Raw genomic sequence first — 21,298 nt, 5'->3', positions numbered from 1 at the left:
TAACATAAACATTATTTCTAAACTCTAAATTTATAATCACACAAATAATCACATATTTTGAACATAGATACTTATCTAAAAGAGCCCAACAAAAATTAATAATCCACACTATACACAAACACTAATTATACATTCTAAATTATTAAAAAAATTCGCGCCAATGGCCCAACATTAAGCCGCAAATTCTCGGGTTACCCTGAAGTACACATACACGCACGCAAACATGTATTTTTACGTCACTTCCAAAAGATTAGACAAAGACACCGTGCTGCGTGTGAAAGAGACAACAATATCGCGAGGGAAGCTATGCGCGGCCGGGTTCACTTCGAACACCAAGGCGCGAGCACTGCGCGAGAGTTACGATTTAACGAATTGATAATAATATGAACTATGTACCGTAATCGTTGAAGTATTGATTTAATGAAATAAGTAGGTATAGGATGACTTATTTGAATATACTATTATTATTCTAGTTATATAGTTATGTTTTTCATTTAAATTATTTAAAGTTAATTTACAAAACGTAACCCGGTAGGAATCGGCTTGTATGGACGCTTCGCCGCTGCAGTGCTGAGAAAAATATGATTTACAATTAACATATTGGCACTTTATTCTAATTGTGTGACGAGAGCTCTCAACTATTACCACAAAATCACTGCTAGAAATAAACGTAGTGTCATAGCATGCACTTTTGGCGTTCTTTCTAGAAACAAATGCAACTGGCTCAAGGCCGGTGGTTTGTTATGGCTGGACGATGGCGACGTTTATTTCGACTCGCCACGAATACGATGTCACATATCTTCCAGTTTAACTGCGGCTTTGGTAAGACAGTTGGTTTTATCACTTAAGTGATAACGTTGCGATCTTGCTAGCATTTTATTTAGCGAATTTGTTTTTACTAATTCATAACGAGAGCAGACTTCTTTTAATTGGTACCCATTAACAGGGCAGGACCTGCATTAGTTCATATCGAGGTGAAGCATCTATCATTAATACCCATGAAAGAAGCAACATCAGTCAAATCAAACTATAAGCTATAAGTTACTTGATATTAGTTATTAAGAAGTGAAGTAAGAACAAAAGGCGTAATAATTACGCTAGCTACAATACCATCAAACTGTTAGAAATAAACAACTGCTTAACGATAAAAATAGATAAACCACCATGCCTATCAATTTGAACTCTCATACATAAAGTTATAATTATAGTTAACCATGTACAGTGCGTCATATAAGTAGCTAAATGAATTCAAATCTTTAAATCGCCTGTACACTTTTGTGTACTTGCGATTGACATTATGAATGTAATAAAAATAAAAGGGATTTACGTTATTCAATACAAAAAAAGTTTCTATTAAGCCCGAGGCGCTAGGCGATTCCAAGTTTCGAATTTCTTCAACTACTTATGTGTATGACTGTACAATATGCAAATAAGTCGTTACATTTCTACAAAGAATTCTAAATCGTCGACAGCTGCTATCGACGTAGACATTAAAGAATACAGAAAACAGTGCATAATGTGTTTGGAACAAGAAAAACTTTTGCTCACTCCACGAGGTTCGACGGGGCTGTAATGGTGTTTTAAATCGACTTCAATATAGTTTCCTGTGAAAAATTTATGTATCTTTAAAGATGCAAATCTGCGCGATGTTTAACTTTTTGATTGGAGTTGATTTGCCTCAATACATCGTGTTTATGAGATCATTTCTTCCGAAAATAAACCCACAAGAATCTTTGGAATCATTCACGTAATTTTAACAATACTAGCTCTGTTATATACTGCTCACTGCTGCACGGGTCTCGTCTACTTCCGAGAGAGTTTTGGCCTTAGTCCACCACGCTGGCCTAGGTGCCCTTACGTTCTAAATTCTTAGGTATGTAGGTTTTCTCACGATGTTTTCCTTCACCATGAAAGCCAATTTTGGTACCAATGTACACTAAAATAACTATTTATGTTTATAAGTAAGTTTAATATATTTAATCAGCATACCAGGATCCCTTATCAAAATCAGCGGTCCAGTACTGATGAGACCGCACTGTAAGGGCATACCGAGCTGAAAAGGGTTCCTATCGTTGGTACAATATTATTCTGTTCTTTGATGTACATTTATATCTTTGTAATTTGTTTTTCCAAGCAATAAAATCTTTATTTATTTCAAATAACAACATAAAAAATTAGATCCTAGGATCAAAAAAACTAAACGTAGACAAATACTAACTAACCTTTAAATATCTCTATCATAATATAGATCCTGTATCATGGAATATCTATCATGGGACTTAAGGATGCATAAGCCTACTTTCATTTTGTCAGCATTGTCTCATTTTCAATTCTCATCAACGTAATAACAAAAGGAAACAAATCGATCACAATCAACGAATTAAGAAGATCAAATCGTGTTTATTCATAAACGTCTATTTTGGTCAACACAAAGGAATGGGGTCAGACGCAACAATAGGCCGGGTTAATGCCGTAAGCGAGCTATTTTCTACTCTGACCGCATTGCAAAAGAACCATTTATGATTAACGATGAGTTATTGGCGGCGTCCTTGTTTGGCGTTGACGTTCTGTGCTCGAATTTGTGTTTTTTCAACAAATATAAATTCGCAGGATTGGAATATGTGTTCGATATGGCGGTAAGGTCACTTAATAGGGCATAATATTGGCGAGAAGTAGGTTCATTAGTAGCGCCTCTACCTTCGAAGATAAAAGGCTGGAGTGTATGTATATTTGTGCCAGGAGATATTGCAAACATCCTTAAAACCTCACTATGTTAGTCTCCTCTGATATTCTTAGCCTAGGCGATGTATCTATTATCCAGTAGAAAATTATATTTTGGCGAATCAAAAAATCGGAAACAAGGAGATTCGTAGAAGAACGAAAGTCGCCGACTAAATCCAACGGTTAGCAACGAAAATGGATGAGGGCAGAGCACGTAGCTCGTAGAACTGACAACATGTAGGGTAGAGAAGTTCTCGGGTGGAGACCACGAACTGGCAAGCACAACATTGGATGACCACCTGCAAGGAGGACAGATGACCTCGTAAAGGTGGATGCAGGCCGCTTCTAACAGGTTGGGTTGGAAACCTTTGGGGAGGTCTTTGTTCAGCAGTGGACTTCCAAAGGTTGAAGAAGAAAAATAACAAAAATACCACGTCTTCGTATTTTAAATTCAATTTGGACAGAAATCCAGCAGCCAGTCTTAAAAATAGCAAAAAGAAATTTAAATTTGAAATTAAACATAATACATACGTTTTTAATTGAATTATTTTAGCTGGCCTGTATAACAAGGATGTCAACGTCCAAATAAGGATTATCAAACAGGTGGCTTAACAAGCATCAGATCTCGCTTGAATATAGATGGAATATGCGCCGATCCTACTTGACCCCAACTTAGTATGTATATCGTACTTGGCATCTCTTCAATTTCGCATTATCTATACAAATTATTATTATGGGAATCCTTTATCTTCTACACATATTTACGTATCTTGGCTTTGTATTACGGCTAGCATTATTCGAATTGCCTTAATAGCATAGACACCGTACGCTTGCTATGCTGATGCATCAGGTTCAATTCCCGGATTATTTAATGTGATATTAAACTCAAAGAAAATTTGACAGATTTTTTTTTTCTAATGTTTCTCTCTTTTTCTAATGTTTTCGTGATTCGCGTATGTTGAGAAAATTGTGTTTCGCATGGGGGGGGGCGAGGTTCCGCTATTTGATACGTAATTCGTCCTCCCCCCAACTTTGACTGATCAGCCAGGTGTCTCGCGTAGCTCACCATGCTGAGGTCCCAGATTTGATTGGGGATTGGGTAATCTAATATTGGGTTTATCAGCTCATCAGTTTAGAATTCTTGCCCGGTAGTTAATGGCAATTATTTAGACGTCCTGGGACCTAATATAGTTATCAAAGTGTGGGTGTGTATCTTCTACCTACATGTATCATAAACGAACTTCGACGCCTCAGCATGAATGTGCTATTACACATATAAAATCAGAGCGTGCTTTGACTTCTAATAGAGCATACTCTTCAATTACAAGCCCAGCATTACACGTCGTCAAACGAACGAGTGAATGATTCATTCACTTGTTCAGAGGGTGAATGGGTCAAATAGAGTGGCCAGTGAGCGATCGGGCCGGCCAAACGGAATCGCTAATGTATCGCTCAACGTAAACACTTCGCAAATTGCTAGTTGGATAGTATTTGCCCCGCAGATTTGCTTGTGTATTTCAAAGGTTGGTATTTTGTTGAAGTGAGCGCAGTACAACAAACTAAACACCTACAGAGCTTAAAGTAGTTTGCAAATATTTCCTCCTCTCCTTTACCTTGCCACACTTCCGCTTCCAATGGTTATCTTAATAGATACGTCGGTGATAACTAGCTGATCACCAGTGGCAAAAGGTTCATATAATTCGATTCCTGCCGGCTTTCCTTTCGTGATTTATGTAAAATATAATTATCATTCGAACGATTTACAAACCGCATTATTGCATATCAGTAGTAACTATATGTTGTGTCGGGTTTCTTTCAAAAAACCACACCCTTCGCTGCTGCTGATCACCCAAATATACACTATTATAAGTTCAGTAGATATACCAGGTCAATTTGATGGTCACTGAAGCAAAAGAATGTTATCATATTGTTGTCAAAGGTTGAGTTCTTTCCTTACAATGGGATCATCTGAAAATACTGCAGACAATAACTAGTTCACAAAATATCATCCTTAGACGTAGGTAAAAGTTGGGTTAACTCGTTCATACCTTTACAAAACTATTATTGTTTTGTACGACATACAATCTGCTAAAGTTTAATTTCAATGTGTAACAAAGATATTTTTCGGACCATTTTCGTTTGGCACAAAGTTTTGTTTGCTGCTCGAGTTCAAGTTTTGTAGTTTATGTGTACAATTGTTAATGTTTTAAGTACATTTCTTCAGGTATTGAAATAAAGTTTCAGTTACAAATAACTTTCATAAGTTAGTTGCGGTTTCGGAGAAACTGCGGTAATTTTATGCATTATGAGATTTGGAGCCTTTTTCACAAATTCTTAGTAAATGCATCATAAAATGTATAAGCCGATGAAATACAAATTTCACACTCTAATCTATACTGCCAAATAACTGGTAATAAAATTAGTACCGTCTACATTCGCTATTTAATGTCATAACTGTCACATAAATTTATTTGAAAGTTGTGAAATAGGGCCCTTGGACCTGTTTGGCAACATGCAAGTTACATACCTACATATCGTATATTACAGCTAATCCGTATAATAGTCTTTTATTTACCATTTACTTGGCAGCTTGACTTTCGTGCAGACCAAAACATCAGCTTAACTCTGCGGAAAATCATCGTGACGCTGTAGAAATTATACTCATGAGTTAAAATACTTGCACGCTTCTACTTGGCGGAAGACATGGACAAATTTACTAGTTAAATTGAAGACCAATTTAAACGTTATTTTTAATTTCCATATTTCGGGAGCTATGAAAGTTAATTTAAAATTTTACTACTCTACATTACGTAAATTTTAATATCTGAATATGCAAATTTATATAACTACTGCTCAAGTTCCTACAACTCTTACTAATGACTACATTGCCTTTGAATACTACACTATCTGTCATGTCAGTAACGGACTTATATGCAGACGAAGCCGCACGCAAAAGACAGTATAGTACAATTATAAGACGTCTCCTAGCAACCTTGCCTGTTTAGCCTAATAAACGTAATAATAATAATAATAATAAACAAAAACAAAAACTTTCACAAACACACATACATCCTTCTGCAAAAAGCAACAATATTAAACACTTGCCGTATTGTTCGTAAATTTTATCATTACCGACCCATTAAATCAATTTCTTGCACTCTTTCATTAAATTGCACTTGGCTTCGGCCCGTGCCCTGCATACCTTCAAATAGGAGAGATAATTATATGTATATATAAAATAATAATAATATCAGCCCTGTATTATATACTTGCCCACTGCTGAGCACGGGCCTCCTCTACTACTGAGAGAGATTAGGCCTTAGTCCACCACGCTGTAGTGCGGGTAGACTTCCTCAGGCAGGGTAGGTTTCCTCACGATGTTTTCCTTCACCGTTAAAGCGAACGATAAATTGACAAAGAATACGCATATGATTTTAGAAAAGTCAGAGGTATGTGTCCTTGGGATTTGAACCTGCGGACATTCGTCTTGGCAGTCCGTTCCACACCCAACTAGGCTATCGCCGCTTTTAATAAACGTGTTCGTAATTAATTATAGCCTATCTCCTAAAACTCCTAAATAATTACTTATTACGTTCAAAGATCAACGGCCAAGGTCAAACGTAGTCTACAACATGAATATCTAACCCTAACTGTGCCCTTTACGATAAAGACTTTGTTATGATCTATAATAAAGTAATTATTTAAAATGAGTATTTTATATGTGCTATACAAAATTATAATTTGATAATTTACAAAATTAATTCTATTTTCTAATTATTATTGAGACGAACATTGAGGGTCTGTTTCGCAACTTCTGAGTAACTGGTACTCATCATATAAATATATAAGCCGACCAAATATAAAAGCGACACTTTAATCTATGCTCCTAAATAAATGTTAATAAAATAAGTACTATCTTCATTAGCTGTTTAATACTTGTAAGTTGTGAAAAAGGGCCCGAAATGTTTTTAATTGGTTTTGACATTACATGCAATATGCTCGGACCACACTAAGGCTGGGACGGAATGACATTCTGAATTCAGAAAGTTAATTCAAAATCTGAATCAAAAAACTCATATATGTTTTAAAAAATAAATTAGTATTAAATCGTGTAAACAAAAAATAATGTATATTACAAACGACACATTTAACAATAAGCATTTGAATAATGACCTCTCACAAAATCCATAGCATAGTTAACGGACAAAACGCAAAACCCGCGCGAAGGGCCACGAAGCGAATTTCAATTGTAATCAAATCTGCCGACACAAGGGCTGCCGTCTGAGTAAACAAGATAAAGCGTCGAATGTGCCCGTGTAAACGTGTAATTCTAAGTCTTTGACAACCCTATGCGGTGGGTAAATGAGGAGTGAAATTTGTTAGGGCCGTGCATTCTAAACGTTAGGGTTACCTCGGTGGAGTTTAATTGTAATTTAATTTTACTAATTGTTATTTTAAAATTATCTTAATTACACGAAATGGACCAATGCCTGATTGTATTAACACGCTAATAAAAAGAATTATACGTTAAATAACAGACGACTACACAGAATTCCACTCGAAGATATTGTTTTAAGTCTGATATCGCCCGAATACACTGCATGCAATATTTAAAAACTGAACTTTTTGTAACAGTACTTTGCCGTTTATAAATAAATAATTATTAGCTGAGTGTAGGACATATTTTGTATCCGCCTGGACAGCGACCACAGTACAAAAGGTGTTGAAACTAGTCATAGTAGTGCACGTAAGGGCGTCGTATACCAGGATCATCCTGTATATAACCAAATCAAAACGGCCGGCACAATTGTGTCGACTGGTGAGAGGTATCAGTCTCGTCAGCCCACATTCCCGACCCGATTCCGCTTACCATCAGGTGTAGTGGACATTCCGCCGTATTATTGCCTCGATAGTGTAGTTGTATTACGGTACAACTGAAGTGTTGAGGTCTCGGGTTCGATCCCTGGGTCGGGCAAAAGACGTTAGATTCTTCTACTCAGTATCGGACTGAAGTCTGGAATTTGTGCCCGATATGACGATAGGCTCGCCCCTATCATATCATGGGAATACACATCAATGAAAGTGGATATACCCGATGCTCCTCTATCTACTTCCTAAATCAAAATATTTAACCAATTATACCCAATCAATAGATGAATAAGCCCAATTGACAAGCACGGTGAAGTTAACTAGGGTCCGTGGTAAATGGCTTTGTAACAATAGACCGCGACCACACGGTTAACCGCGATATAGAATTTCTATTCCTGTCGTACATAACGGAGCTATTTACTTTGAGTGTCACCTGTTTCGGTTTTGCTTTGCAATATTGTACTCTACATGACATAGAAAAGATCGATATGAAATAAATCGCTCTGTAGAAAGAGACGAAGCGAATGTGCGGGCAATACCTGTCTGTTTACTGTGTTTGCGTGTGATAGAAAAAGACATATGCCGCACGTATTCTTTTATATGATGCTGATTTTACACGAAATTTTTATACTTAGATGGTCGCGTTAGACGTAACTAAGATGTAGGTAAGTCAAAGGGTAGGTATCTACCTACCCTTTGAAAGATGGCGTTGCTCATTTATTCCTAGACAGTGTTACCAACTTAGGACATTTCCACTAAAATTGGTAGTTCAGACCCCTCTTTTAGTGGGAGAAATTAACACTGTCCCCAGGTAGGGGGAAAAATTGAGATTTTGATTACTAAAACACATTTTTATACGTACACGATAAAGTAACACCACTGCAACTAATGGTAAGTGGAATGAAGTTCAATAGAGAGTAGACTGACGAGAGATGATTACCCCTCGGAGGTCGACACAATTATGCCGGCCTGTTGGAACCAGATATACACTAGCTGATCTCTGAACGCGTATGTAATGTAATAAAGAATTTATTTATTTATTATTTATCTTACCACCAGCAAAAGTATCCAAATAATAATTAACATTAAATTTTCTAGAGTCTTGTGCCCGCTAACACATGGTAGGACGGATATAAGCTATAACCCTTCGAAGACACCTTTACCTTTAACAAACTTTAGTGTAACCGTGGCCGCTACAATTGGGTTCTGCTCAATTATGCCATATAGTATTTAATTCTTTCTACATAGTCTTTATTCCGAGTAAGACATGATTCGTTAAAAAGTTTTGACCAAGTAATTCTTCACAACTACATCCTCGTCATAACATTTTCATGTTTTTTAAAAAGAAATAACGAGATGAGCAATTTGTTCCTCTAGTAAGTTTACTGTTACTATGAAACGCAATATTCATTCTACTGTGATGAAAAGGGAAACGAACAAAAGGCTTTTTTATACAGCAATAAACATCTCGACACGGACAACGAAAGTGTGTCAATTATTCCGATACAAAGAGTAAATTAGAAAAGAAAGAGGAAAAGTATAAAAACCCGAACCACTTAAGAGACGGACTGAATTAAGAATGAAATTTAGTCATAAAGCGCAAATTCGCACCTCAGTCCCTGTCCCATTATAGAAAGTAAACATTTGGTGCGAAAAAATCATACGAAAGATAAAAGGTTCTGTATTTTCGTCTTCGATAGTTTTAATAATTTTAATGTAATCGATCTTGTTGTTACTATTTTTTTGCCATCAAGATAAAATAACACGATTTAGCTCGCGGCTTTGTTTGTGGGAAAGGAATTTACTAGAATATTTTTGTCTATTTGCAGATTTTTTGTATCAACAAATTAAAATTCCATCATAATCAGTTCAGCAACTTTAAAAATAAAGCATAATCAATGTCATTAATGAGCATTAGTAATAATGTATTCCAAAACTAAATTATCATTAAAATAATCAGAGACCAATGTCTAGGACATTTCCTAAATTGATATTACTAGGTTACCCAGCTAGGCTCTCGCATACAAAACACGTGCCTCATAGTGTAACATCCCAAATCTAATGTCCACGGAACCCAAAAAATTTAATGGAAATCATGGCCTCACGTTATTATGGTCGAGGGCGGTATGTAACGACCTCTATTGTTAGGCTAATGCACTTATTGTTACCATGGTTACTAATCTATATATTTTTCATTATCGCGAAGGTGAGCATCGTTCACCAACAATGTTTTCTGTACAGACGAGAAGTGTTTATTTTCTTTATTTGGTACATTTTTCTGAGGTAGGATTTGTGTTAAGGCAAATATTTTAATTATTGTTGTATATATGTCCTTGGACTTGTGGCGGCGAAAACTGTGTAAAGATAGAAATGTTCCGAGTTAAGTTTGTATTTTTTTTTGTTATGCTTTGAATGACGAGACGAGCTTGCGGTTCGCCTGATGGTAAGCGATACGACCGTCCATAAGCAGTAGAAACATCATCCAACACCTTGAATTACAAAGTATTGTTTGGTATTCCACTGCGCTCGTCATCCTGAAACGTGAGATGTTATGTCTTATGTCCAGTAGTTACACTTGTTACATTTCGTTTGGACATTTCTAAATGATTTATTAAAACCGAAAAACGGTAATTATCGTTTTTTATCTTTGAAATAAATTCAGAACCTCATGATTTACAGCCTAAAAGTATACGAGAAATTGCCAATACGTTTTTTTATCAATTTATAAAGTCCCAATTCTTTCTAGTTCGACATCAAACACTTGCGAAATCACTGTTACCTAACAAAGTTGGAAGTAGGCTCGAATCTTCCAACTCCTATAGTATAAAGGCAGTTAAAGTTTTTCCAAACCTGTAATCTGAAAGTCATGCGTCAACCATTTTCAAATTCCGCTGGGCCATTGTCATGATTTATCATTCGGCGATCATGACGCGCCATTTTGAATTTTTTACTCATTTCATTTGCATTATCAGCCCCGGTTCGATATTGGATTTTGTTTTAAATGCGTGAATTTTCATATCACATGGTTTTTATACTTTTGCTAAAATCGTTACGTATTGGCAATAAATTTAAATACCAACTTATGGTTGAACATATTATAAATCTATTTACACTTCCGCGTGACAATATAACTACTAAAAAATATATTTACTAGTAGGTCTCTCATATGTGAGAGTCCTCCTGGATTGGTACCACCGCAATGTCTATTTCTGTCGCCAAGCAGCAGTGTGTAGTCCCTGTTGTGTTCTGGTTTGAAGGATATTGTAGCCAGTGTAACTACTGGAAATAATAAGACATAACATCTCATGTCTCAGGATGGCGAGCGCAGTAGAATACCAAACAATACCCTGTAATTCACGGTGTTGGATGATATTTCTACTGTCCATGAGCGGTCGTTTCGCTTATCATCAGCCGAACGGCAAGCTCGTCTCGTCATTTAAAGCAATAAAAAAAATACGTTTACTTCAGAACAAAGTACAAGAATTATATTTACGACGTGGTTTGTGGTTACCCCTTGTGGACTGTATACTCATTTGGGGCATGGACCATCGATTTTAACGATTGAACAGATAAGGTCAATGATTCAGACAGTTGGGCGATATGATTCTTTGTTCAAGCGACGTTTTATTGCCTTTTGTGTTGGACACGTATTAGCGGCATATTAATGATCCTTTGGACTTATGAGTACAAAGTTAGTAAAGTAGTATATTTTTGCTGGTGGTAGAATATATTTTATATCTGCCCAGATAGCGACCACCGTACACAAGGTGTTAAAACCTGTCACAGTGGCTCACGAAAGTGTGTCGGTTTCCGGTATCAGCCTGTATATATCCGGTTCCAACAGACCGGCATCATTGTGTCGCCTGCCGAGGGGTAATCACCTTGTCGTCGTCTCCGAAAAAAAGTATCCATTTTTTTATACACTGTGAACGCCGTCGTCTACATTTTTAAAACATGTGTTCGACTAAAGAAAAATAATAAGCACCTATGACGATACTATTTAGATTCTGATCAAATTGATTTCATGTTCTGCTTTACTTCATTAACATTACATCAACCGTGATATGTTATATTGCAATTAAATAGCGATACAGAACTTTGAATTACAAAATACTGTGTTCTCTACTCGCCACCCTGAGACATTAAGACGTGTGTGAGTTCCTAACAAATCATTTAATTGAGTTCACGGGATCGATTCCCGGGAGCGGGGACAAACCAATGGCGCGTGTCGGCGCGACAACCATCCGGATTAGACCTCACTAAACACCACTTAACGTTAACAGCTTCTTTCTTTTAAGATGTTTTACGATTCCAGGGTTCCGTGGTTTAAAGCTCATTGGTCTAGCGGTATTACTATGAAATACAGGGTTCTGGGAACATTTCCCACTGGAAACCCTTAGGTATTGTATTAACTGGTACTATAAAGGCGTGTACAACTAGTAAATTAATATTTCGCCATTTTTAGATGCACCTACCTTGTTTATCTCTGCACCAACCTAAGGTCGACTGATAAAAAATGCCTCTGGCATTAAGTCCGCCTATATACTTATCTGTACATAAAATGTATAAATAAATTCAGAACTTTAAATAACACCCAGTTCATAATTTTGTTTAAATATTCCAGCTTAAGCTCCGTTAATAATTTTAATATTAAATAAAAAGCCTGTTAAATATGTTAAGACCGTACATTTCACTCGATCCAAGTAACGTCGGCAAAATAAATACTTGGTATCTCGGAGGAGCATTAAAGAAAATTTCAAACTATTTTCACAAGTCGGCCACAAAGCTGAAAATATATGAATGTTAATGAAAATTAATATTTTTATGTTTTTGGTTGTCTTGCCCTTTCGCCCTTTGGGATTAGGTCTAGGTTTTGCTGTCGGTTATTTGTAGGTCATGTCGTCTGTTGCACGATACCGGTGTAGGTATCTGTTTAGTCTATGTTTGATTACTAGTGTAGCTTAATGTAAAAGAGAACGATTTTGTTTCATTTATTTGCCAATAAAATTAACAATATTACGTACAAAAAAGTAATAAAAAAAACACCTAGATTAATTGCAATTTCAATGAGAGACAGCCACGACATGCGCTAGGTTAAAAAAATTAAACATACTTAATATAATTGACTAGCCATTAGATCCACTGTAATGAAATTTAGATTATTATTGTCAGTAATCTGTTTAGTGTATCTTAATAAATAAATAAATAAAGAAAATATATCAGATTATCAATATAAATCTATGTATCTACTTATATACCTTATATCTAATTTTAAAATTAGTAGGATTCTTTAATTAATTATGTATTAAGTAAAGAATGTAATTACTAAGCAATATCCTTATAATAATTATTATAAGGAAATTGCTTCGTAGTTTTTTATTTAAGGAGGGGGCTGCAATATAAAAAGTAGTATTTCATATTTATTTAGTTTATTTATTGCTTTGTTACAGAACCATGTGAAAATTGAAAAATAGACATTCACCATCTGTTGTTACAATAAGTAGAAGAATCTAATATTACTAAGTTGAAATAATTAATTAACCCTGCCTCTCAAATTAGAGCTTCATATCTTGAGGGACAGTGTTCAGCTCTAAAGTAAATAAAGTTTACCAATTACAGTTGAATTGAGTCATTGACCATTACATATAATTTAAATATCATTATATACATTGAACGAATGAACCAAGATAATACCATAGAAAACCGTGTTGAGCCACATTACAGTAGCATTATTATAAGTGTTAATCTGATTTGAAAATTATAACTATCAATTGACCATACTTCTCTGCAATAATTATTTTAAATATTTCTTTAACATTTAAACTATCCACAATATCTAAGACTTAGCCAATATAATCATATTCAAATTTTCAACTATGAATACAAGACGAACCAATATCGATAGCGAAGCCAAAATAGAAGATCGGCTTACTGATAAGTCCGATTTCAGTCGAAATCTTGCTAAACTGCGCATATTGTATACGTATAAGATCAAACAGACGCCATAGACTTATATAAATATATGTAGCCATAACAAGGTTTAGATTTGGGAGAAAAGTAGTTCCGACGTTTGGTGCTAGATGTCGCTATACATAAATAAATTGTACTCTAATAATATCCCTGGATAGTGGCGATATGAAGGCATAACCCACGGCGAAAGCAAAAAAACTAAGTGGTGTAAAAATGCTTTCCGGTTTTGACAGTTTTGTAAGTAAGATGGTAAAAAAAGTCCTCCGAGGCACCGCGCGGGGCCTCAAGTGGTTGCCCAGTTTGTCTTCCGCCACTGCCTCTGTATGCGGGCTCAGAGCAGAACAGGCTTAATAAGAGCTTAAGCATAAAACTTGACAAACATTACTATGTTCCTAGTAGCCACGAGCATTAAAGAAGAGACTTAGGTATTGGGTAATGAATTCATTTATCATACAAAATGCAACTGTATTACTATCCCGGTAGAGCGCGCTAATATTGTAGACAAATATTCTTAATAACTGTAACGTAAAACAAATATTTATAGTGCGTCTCTACAACATTAGTAGAGCTATAGTAATATCCGACTAGTTAGACAATAGCTATAAATCATTGCGTATATCTGATTACAAACATAAAGCATGAAACACACTCATAAAATACACTTTTAAAAACATCAATGGATACATTTTCACACGCGAACAGGAATAAAATCTGTCTTAACGTAATAAATTTGCTGCGTCGCCTCATATTTCGTATTTTCAATGAAAAAGCAAAATTGAGACCGCAGATAGAGCACGACATGCCGGGAATAACTTTAAAGTGGTGCATTTTATTTTCCAACAGTAATAATATAATGCCGGCATGTGTTTTATCGAACGTATTATATTTCGGTACGAAAACTCGTGTATGAAGATCTAGTTGTAAAACTATTTATAGTTTTATGGGAATAGCGAATGATGCTATGGATTACACACTTACACTATAGAAAAGAAAAAAAATATTGTAATTTTTTTTTTCTTTTATTTGTGTTAATATTATTTAGTTGTTTATTTATACTTCCAGTTTGTATATCGACTGGACAACCGTGCGACACTAGGGTTTCTCATTGAAAACAAGCGCTGCAGCTGTATTGCAGCAGGATTAAGCTGAATGAGTAGCCCATTGTTGGCACATTAATGTAATTGAGTGTATTTTTTTTTTATAACTGCATTCTGTGCCATTAATAAAACTCTTTTCTCTCTTTCTTTCTTTTAATAATGCTAATGATGCTTGATTTTTTTAATCAAAGAAACAATTGTCTTACTCGGTAAGTGATAATCTTTCTTCCTTATATGTGGGGTAAACGCAACAATTTTTCAAGCATTAAAATAGCCTTTCTATCTATCTATATCGACGGAAGAAAGACGATTATATTTTGCGAATCTAAATACATACAATACACACTAGTTATTGCTGTCTCTCCGTACTTGTATTTTTTTCAGGGATAAATATTTCCCGGAATAACTAGTAAGCTATCGCATCCAAAAGTAATGTAGCTTCCTATAAGTGAAAAAAAAAAATCGGTTTAATAGTTCCTGATATGAATGAGTTCAAACAAACAAATTCTTTAATCACTACATAGTATAAAACAAAGTCGCTTTCTCTATTCCTATGTCCCTTTGTATGCTTAAATCTTTAAAACTACGCAACGGATTTTGATGCGGTTTTTTTAATAGATAGAGTGATTCAAGAGGAAGGTTTATATGTATAATAACATCCATTAAATAGTGGATAAATACTGTTATTTTGTTAAGTTATACCCGTGCGAAGCCAGAGCGGGCCGCTATGTTTTTATATACAACGTTCACAGTTTTTCTGTAGTGTATTTAGTATCAGCATTGCACCCGTGTGAAGCCGGGGCGGGTCATTAGTATAGTACCATAATACTATTAGTATAAATTTGGAATCAGCACATTTTTGGGTGTTTTTTAAACATACTGATATATTTTCCTCTCTAACTTAAAAAAAATCGCTTAAGTGAAATTCAGCCTTTCAGTTATAAAGTGAAATTTTTTACAAGCCATTTGGCTATTGTCAATCCCATTTACAAATACGACTACTAAAAACATTTCTAGGAATATTAACAGATAAGAACAGGTGGGCGGAATGCTACAGTAGGGCAACGGAGATTGATTACACTCTATTAGGGCCATCCCAGAACACAATATTTAACGACCAACAGACTTCGTGTGAATTAACCTTCAAATATTTGTCATAATATTTCAGATGTTCATTATTTTTATTTTTAAGGTCGTCGCAGTTATTGTGACGGCAAATTTGGATTAGGTGGTACTAAGTTTTTTTTTTATATGGAAACGGCAGTGACTTCACTGCAACTGGTAGTAAGTGGACAGATTTGAAATGTTTACCCCTCTGCCGTCGCCACAATTATGCCGGCCAGTTGCAACCGGATATACACGAGCTCATCACAGAACGCGACACACTTACTTACACTACGTTATTCTAATACGATTTGCCTATAATTCTAATCAGTTCTACAACATATATGTAAAGGTATTTTAGACTGACTCTACATTATAGTCTGATGAAGGTAAGTTTAAAAAAGAGATTTATTCCTATTTTTGTTATTGGCACGTCCCTTGTAACACATTTCTCAATTTAAAAATCAATGAAGGTCATACCAATTCAAAAATGGAGTTAAACCTAGACCCAGAGTCTCTGTGGACCTGTTTCATCCAGCCAATCCAAACATGCTTATATATTTATATTTTATTTTAAAAATAATTTGTTTTTCTGGTGTAATTTTTGATACAACATTTAAACACGAGTATATTTAAGAATTCTAAGAATTTCATAGATTTAAAAAACTCCTACTATAGAGCCAGTGAGATGGATGAAATGTTTACTTAGTAAGATCCGTGCCCATCAACTGTATGATACAGAACTAATCTTGTTATTATAAGAAATAAGTGTAACTCAATATATTATTGTTAGAATAAAATTATCATTACAACGATTTGCAGCCCGCGTTCATGCATAATAATATCAGCCCTATATTATATACTTGCCCACTGCTGAGCACGGGCCTCTACTACTGAGAGGGATTAGGCCTTAGTCCACCACGCTGGCCTAGTGCGGATTGGTAGACTTCAAACACCTTCGAAATTCCTATAGAGAACCTCTCAGATGTGCAGGTTTCCTCACGATGTTTTCCTTCACCGTTAAAGCGAACGATAAATTCACAAAGAATACACACATGATTTTAAAAAAGTCAGAGGTGTGTGCCCTTGGGATTTGAACCTGCGGACATTCGTCTTGGCAGTCCGTTCCACACCCAACTAGGCTATCGCCGCTTCATTCATGCATATTAGTACCTATATGTAGGGTTCCCTGTCGGAAAATTTCACCTTTCGCCACTGCAGCGTACATCACTAGTCCTCTCTATCCCTCTTTTATCCCTAACTGGTGTAATGTATGTTTCTTAAAATACATTTTATAAAACTAAAACTACTTTTTTACTCAAAACAAAAGTCATTGAATTTATATTTATGTCAAGTTTACATATTTACAGTCCGTATACAAGAAAATAAAAATACTCAATAAATTCTCAACACAAATTCTTCAAACACAAAAAATTCTGTTACTAACATAAAGCACTGGAGGAATTTTCGTCATGAATAAATTAAAAGTATTCGAAGTATAAACGTTTCTAGTCTCTAAATTTAGAGATTTTAATGATAAGATAATTCCTATACAATTATTTACATATTCTATGCTCTATCTGATATATTATGTATAAGTTCATTTCTTTTTAAATAAATAAAATAAAATGGTTTATTTAGTTTATGGCGAACATAGTTGCACTTATGATAAGTCAAGGTTCACGAGAATATTTTATTATAACTTAAATAGTCTTTTATATAAACCAAAAGCATTTTATATTGGACTTAAAATAAATGAAAGTTTAAAAAGTAAACAAAGAAGCCAGAACAGGCTGGCAGGAAATAAAAAATAAAATGATGAATGAAGTTAAAATGTTATATACTTAAAACTCACAATACTAATAACGACAAAACCCATTAGATCAATAAGAAGCATCACCACAGCTCTACAGTAACAATTATAATAAAACTTAATGTGCCCGAGAATCTAATAACATTTGAAGACGAAAATACAACAACATTCGATAATTTACATAAAACTTTTATAAGAAATGATAACAAATAAAACTAAGATAATTTCCAACAATAAAATAGAACAGCATGTTTTAGTATCAATAAAAGCTGATATCGGGAGAAATATCGTTTAACGAAATAAACATATTAAAGCACGAATGGCCTAACTTCTATAGGCGATAAAATAAAACACTAACGAAAGCTTTGCCGAGAAACGAAATGGAATAACGACGAATGTGTACGAAATTTGTAATTTGTATGTTCCATATTTTACGTATATTTTATTTTAAAATAATTTGCAATAAATGTTATTTATGCAGAGTTTTATGTATTTAGGATACCTATACTAGTCATACAATAAATAATAAATAAAAATTTATAGGAAAAAAAAATTACAACTAATGTTACATTATCGAATCTCAGGTAGAAAATCTAATATTCAAAATGAACCCGTGGCTTTATGTTATAAATAAATTCAGATATAACGAAGTAACGAGGAAAATCGTCCCGATCGTATTTGATAAGGACTTCATCTTTGGCTTCTAATTAATAATTCCTTCATTGAAAATAAGAGAATTAACTCAGCTCTAGAGGTTTACTATATTAAAAAGAAATTAAAGTGCCAACCAAAGCAAATATTCCGAAATGATAAATAAACTTACAAATAATAGATAGTTGCGTAGAACCCCTACTATTTACTTATACAGATAAAAAATATCCTTCTTTTTTGAAGTCGGTTAAAATTCTTTTTAAAACGTTAAATTGACTAAATACAAACAATATAACAGAGCTTAGTATCCATTTTTTAAACCCTTAAAAAATTATTTGTTTGCGTTACAATATAAATGAAGAATGTAAACTATGGGTATCAACAAATAGAAATAAATATATATATATTGAAAACGATACATTTATGAAACACTAAAGCATGAAGACAAAACTAATATTATTGATAAAAATTTTAGAATGACGAATCTAAGGAACCATGAATGGTAAATTAAGATGGATGTGTCCTTTTTCTTCCTTTGATAAAAACATGTTTATCAAATTATCTTCAGTGACATCATCAAAGGTAGCATTAAATCGTTAAGACAAATTACTTCCTTACTGTCAAGGAAACATCTAATTTTGACAATCACAGTAATGTGACTTTTACGTCAAAAAAATATCTGACATAAGCTTCTAAAAAAAACAATAACACTCCCACCCATGTCAACTCCGACACCTTCCATGTTAACCATTCACACATAAACATTTCACCCAACCCTAATCACGAAATGACGAAAATCCACACAAAACAAGCGGATCTCGCAAAACAGAAATACAAAGTAAACCTTATTATTGCGAAACAAAGTAAATCTCGACGAATCAAAATTAATTCCCAAATTGAATTTACCTCGTCGCGGAACGCATGAAATTATATTTTAAATGTATTAAAAATCACATTAAAATTTACTCACCCGTGCCAACCCTAGTGTGAGGACATGATGCACAGTTTTGGACACTAATCTCCACAGTCTAGACTTTTCATCGCGTACGAAAACCGTTTTGAGAGAGAAGCGCGACCACCCCCTCTTAGAGCTGCCTATCGACTGTCAAACGAAACAGGCATCGCGAGGATCCAGCATGGTTGTGCCGCTGCAGTCAGCACGGCGCATGCGCGACGAAAACAACTCCTGTTCACCACAAAACAGACTTGCAACGGACGGATTCAAGCAAATATCTGACGTTTTCACTCGCGATAGAGTTGGTATCGCAATAGTGTTAAGCGCGGACGCGTGATGCTCACCGTTTAAAGAAAGTTCCCAACCACATGTCGGGAGATGAACTCGCTCGCTGGAAGTTGGTTTAATGAATACGGTGTAAATGTCGCTTCTTTTGCGGTTTGGAACAGATTCGCTTTTGAGTTTTGTTTAAGCGCTCCTGCGGTTGATGTGTTTACGCTAAAAGCAATAAAGCGATTTCTCAATCGCTATCATGTTTGTTTGTGTACGTACATATTATAATAATAATGTTCTAGATTACTACCAACACATTTACAACGAATTAAGTAACCATTACGAACAAGAAATGAAAATATATATTACGATAAATTGTCTTAATGCTAAATAATGTTCGTCATAGTTTATTCCTATATAGCTCAATTAGTTCCAGAAGAGACAATCTAAATTACTATGCACAGTTTGTTCAACGTCTTATTTAAACAAATAACCCACTTTACTCTACGTAGCGTTTGCTACGTAAGTACGCTACGGCTGCGGTGCTACGGTCATATTTCGTAGACGTCTACGAATTGCGGTTACAAGATGTTGTAGTACGTGCAATAATAATGTTATTTATTTGTAAAATATTAACCTCATTTTATAATAAAGAACGAAAATATATAAGATTTTTAATAACCACCTATACATAGAAAAGCTATAGGTGCTCTAATAATCTGAAGAAAATTACGGTAAGATTTTATAATATAAGCAACAATAATGATATTTTATGGTGTTGTTGACCTTTAAAGCATAGGATTGTTAGATTTATTTTATGCCTCACACCTTATCAACACGAAAGCCCCAAGAAATGTTGGTCTTTAACAATATATAAGACTCCTCTGCACTGATGTCTTATTTAGTTTTGGGGCCCTAGACAAGATACCTTTCTACAATCGTTAACGATAATAGAAAACAAAATGTTTGTGCGAATGTTAGACATTGAAATAAAACTATTTTGCGGATTTTACTGCGGTTTTTTTATTATAATTTTCTCCCCACGTATCGATGACTTTATAGTCTTCAATGTCACGGTGCGGACTAAGGTTTTGGTCATCCGAAGTCATGGTTGCAATATCTATCTACATTTTACAATTATATATTTTTTTATTTTGTATCGTTTGACGGTCCGAACAAAGATAGTTTTATTTCAAATAATTTATAGCAAGGACACATCCCATTGATAAGTCATGTGGTCACAGCGAATGAATGGATAAGAAAAAACAGACAGATAATAGAATAGCTTGCAAATTATCGAAAGCCTCTGGCATTCAAAACAATCTTTATTGCCAACTATTTTAACACTATATTAAAGTTATATAGGAAATATTCAAAGCATTATCGCGGAAATCGAGGGGAAAATAGAAAACGCCCCGCTACATGATTGTGTCCGTGCGCTGATTAAGATTTTCCTTTCGTTAGGGGAGTTTATGCGTCTGGGAATTGTTTTAGGTGACCGCTTGGGTGATTACGAAGTGTCTATAGGCTTAGTGGTTAATACAAAACGATTTGGTGGTTCTAGGTGCGGTTTAAATTCGAACAATGGTTGCTTTAGTTGTTACTTATATGTCTACTGTTTATTACGGCTTCATTGATCTATTGGAGCACGTGAGTTGATGATTGAGTTTGATTCCTAGACAGGTTAATAATAATATGAGATCAATTTGACGTAAAGCACTGTATTGCGATTTATTTTAATATAAACGATTAAGAGCGGTATATTTTTTTTACTGTTTTTGAAATTATAGTTAACAGTGGTGAAGGGTCCATATAATCCGATTCCTACCGGCTTCCCTTTTTTAA

At 34.8% G+C, this 21,298-nt stretch overlaps 1 protein-coding gene across 1 annotated transcript in view; it reads right to left on the bottom strand.

The window, feature by feature from the left end:
* LOC115442029 (protein O-mannosyl-transferase TMTC1) overlaps positions 1 to 19,270 on the bottom strand; it is a 156,978-nt gene extending 137,708 nt beyond the window's left edge. Inside the window, exon 1 of the mRNA XM_030166979.2 lies at positions 19,196 to 19,270. The gene's annotated coding sequence lies outside the window, so the exon portion shown is untranslated. The remainder of the gene's footprint in view (positions 1 to 19,195) is intronic.
* Between the last annotated feature and the right edge of the window lie 2,028 nt (positions 19,271 to 21,298).

This window comes from Manduca sexta, chromosome 22 (genome assembly GCF_014839805.1).
Source record: "Manduca sexta isolate Smith_Timp_Sample1 chromosome 22, JHU_Msex_v1.0, whole genome shotgun sequence".
NCBI classification, from domain to species: Eukaryota; Metazoa; Arthropoda; class Insecta; order Lepidoptera; family Sphingidae; genus Manduca; species Manduca sexta.
Note: the sequence above shows the minus strand (reverse complement) of the source record. Positions and strands in the feature narration are given on the sequence as shown.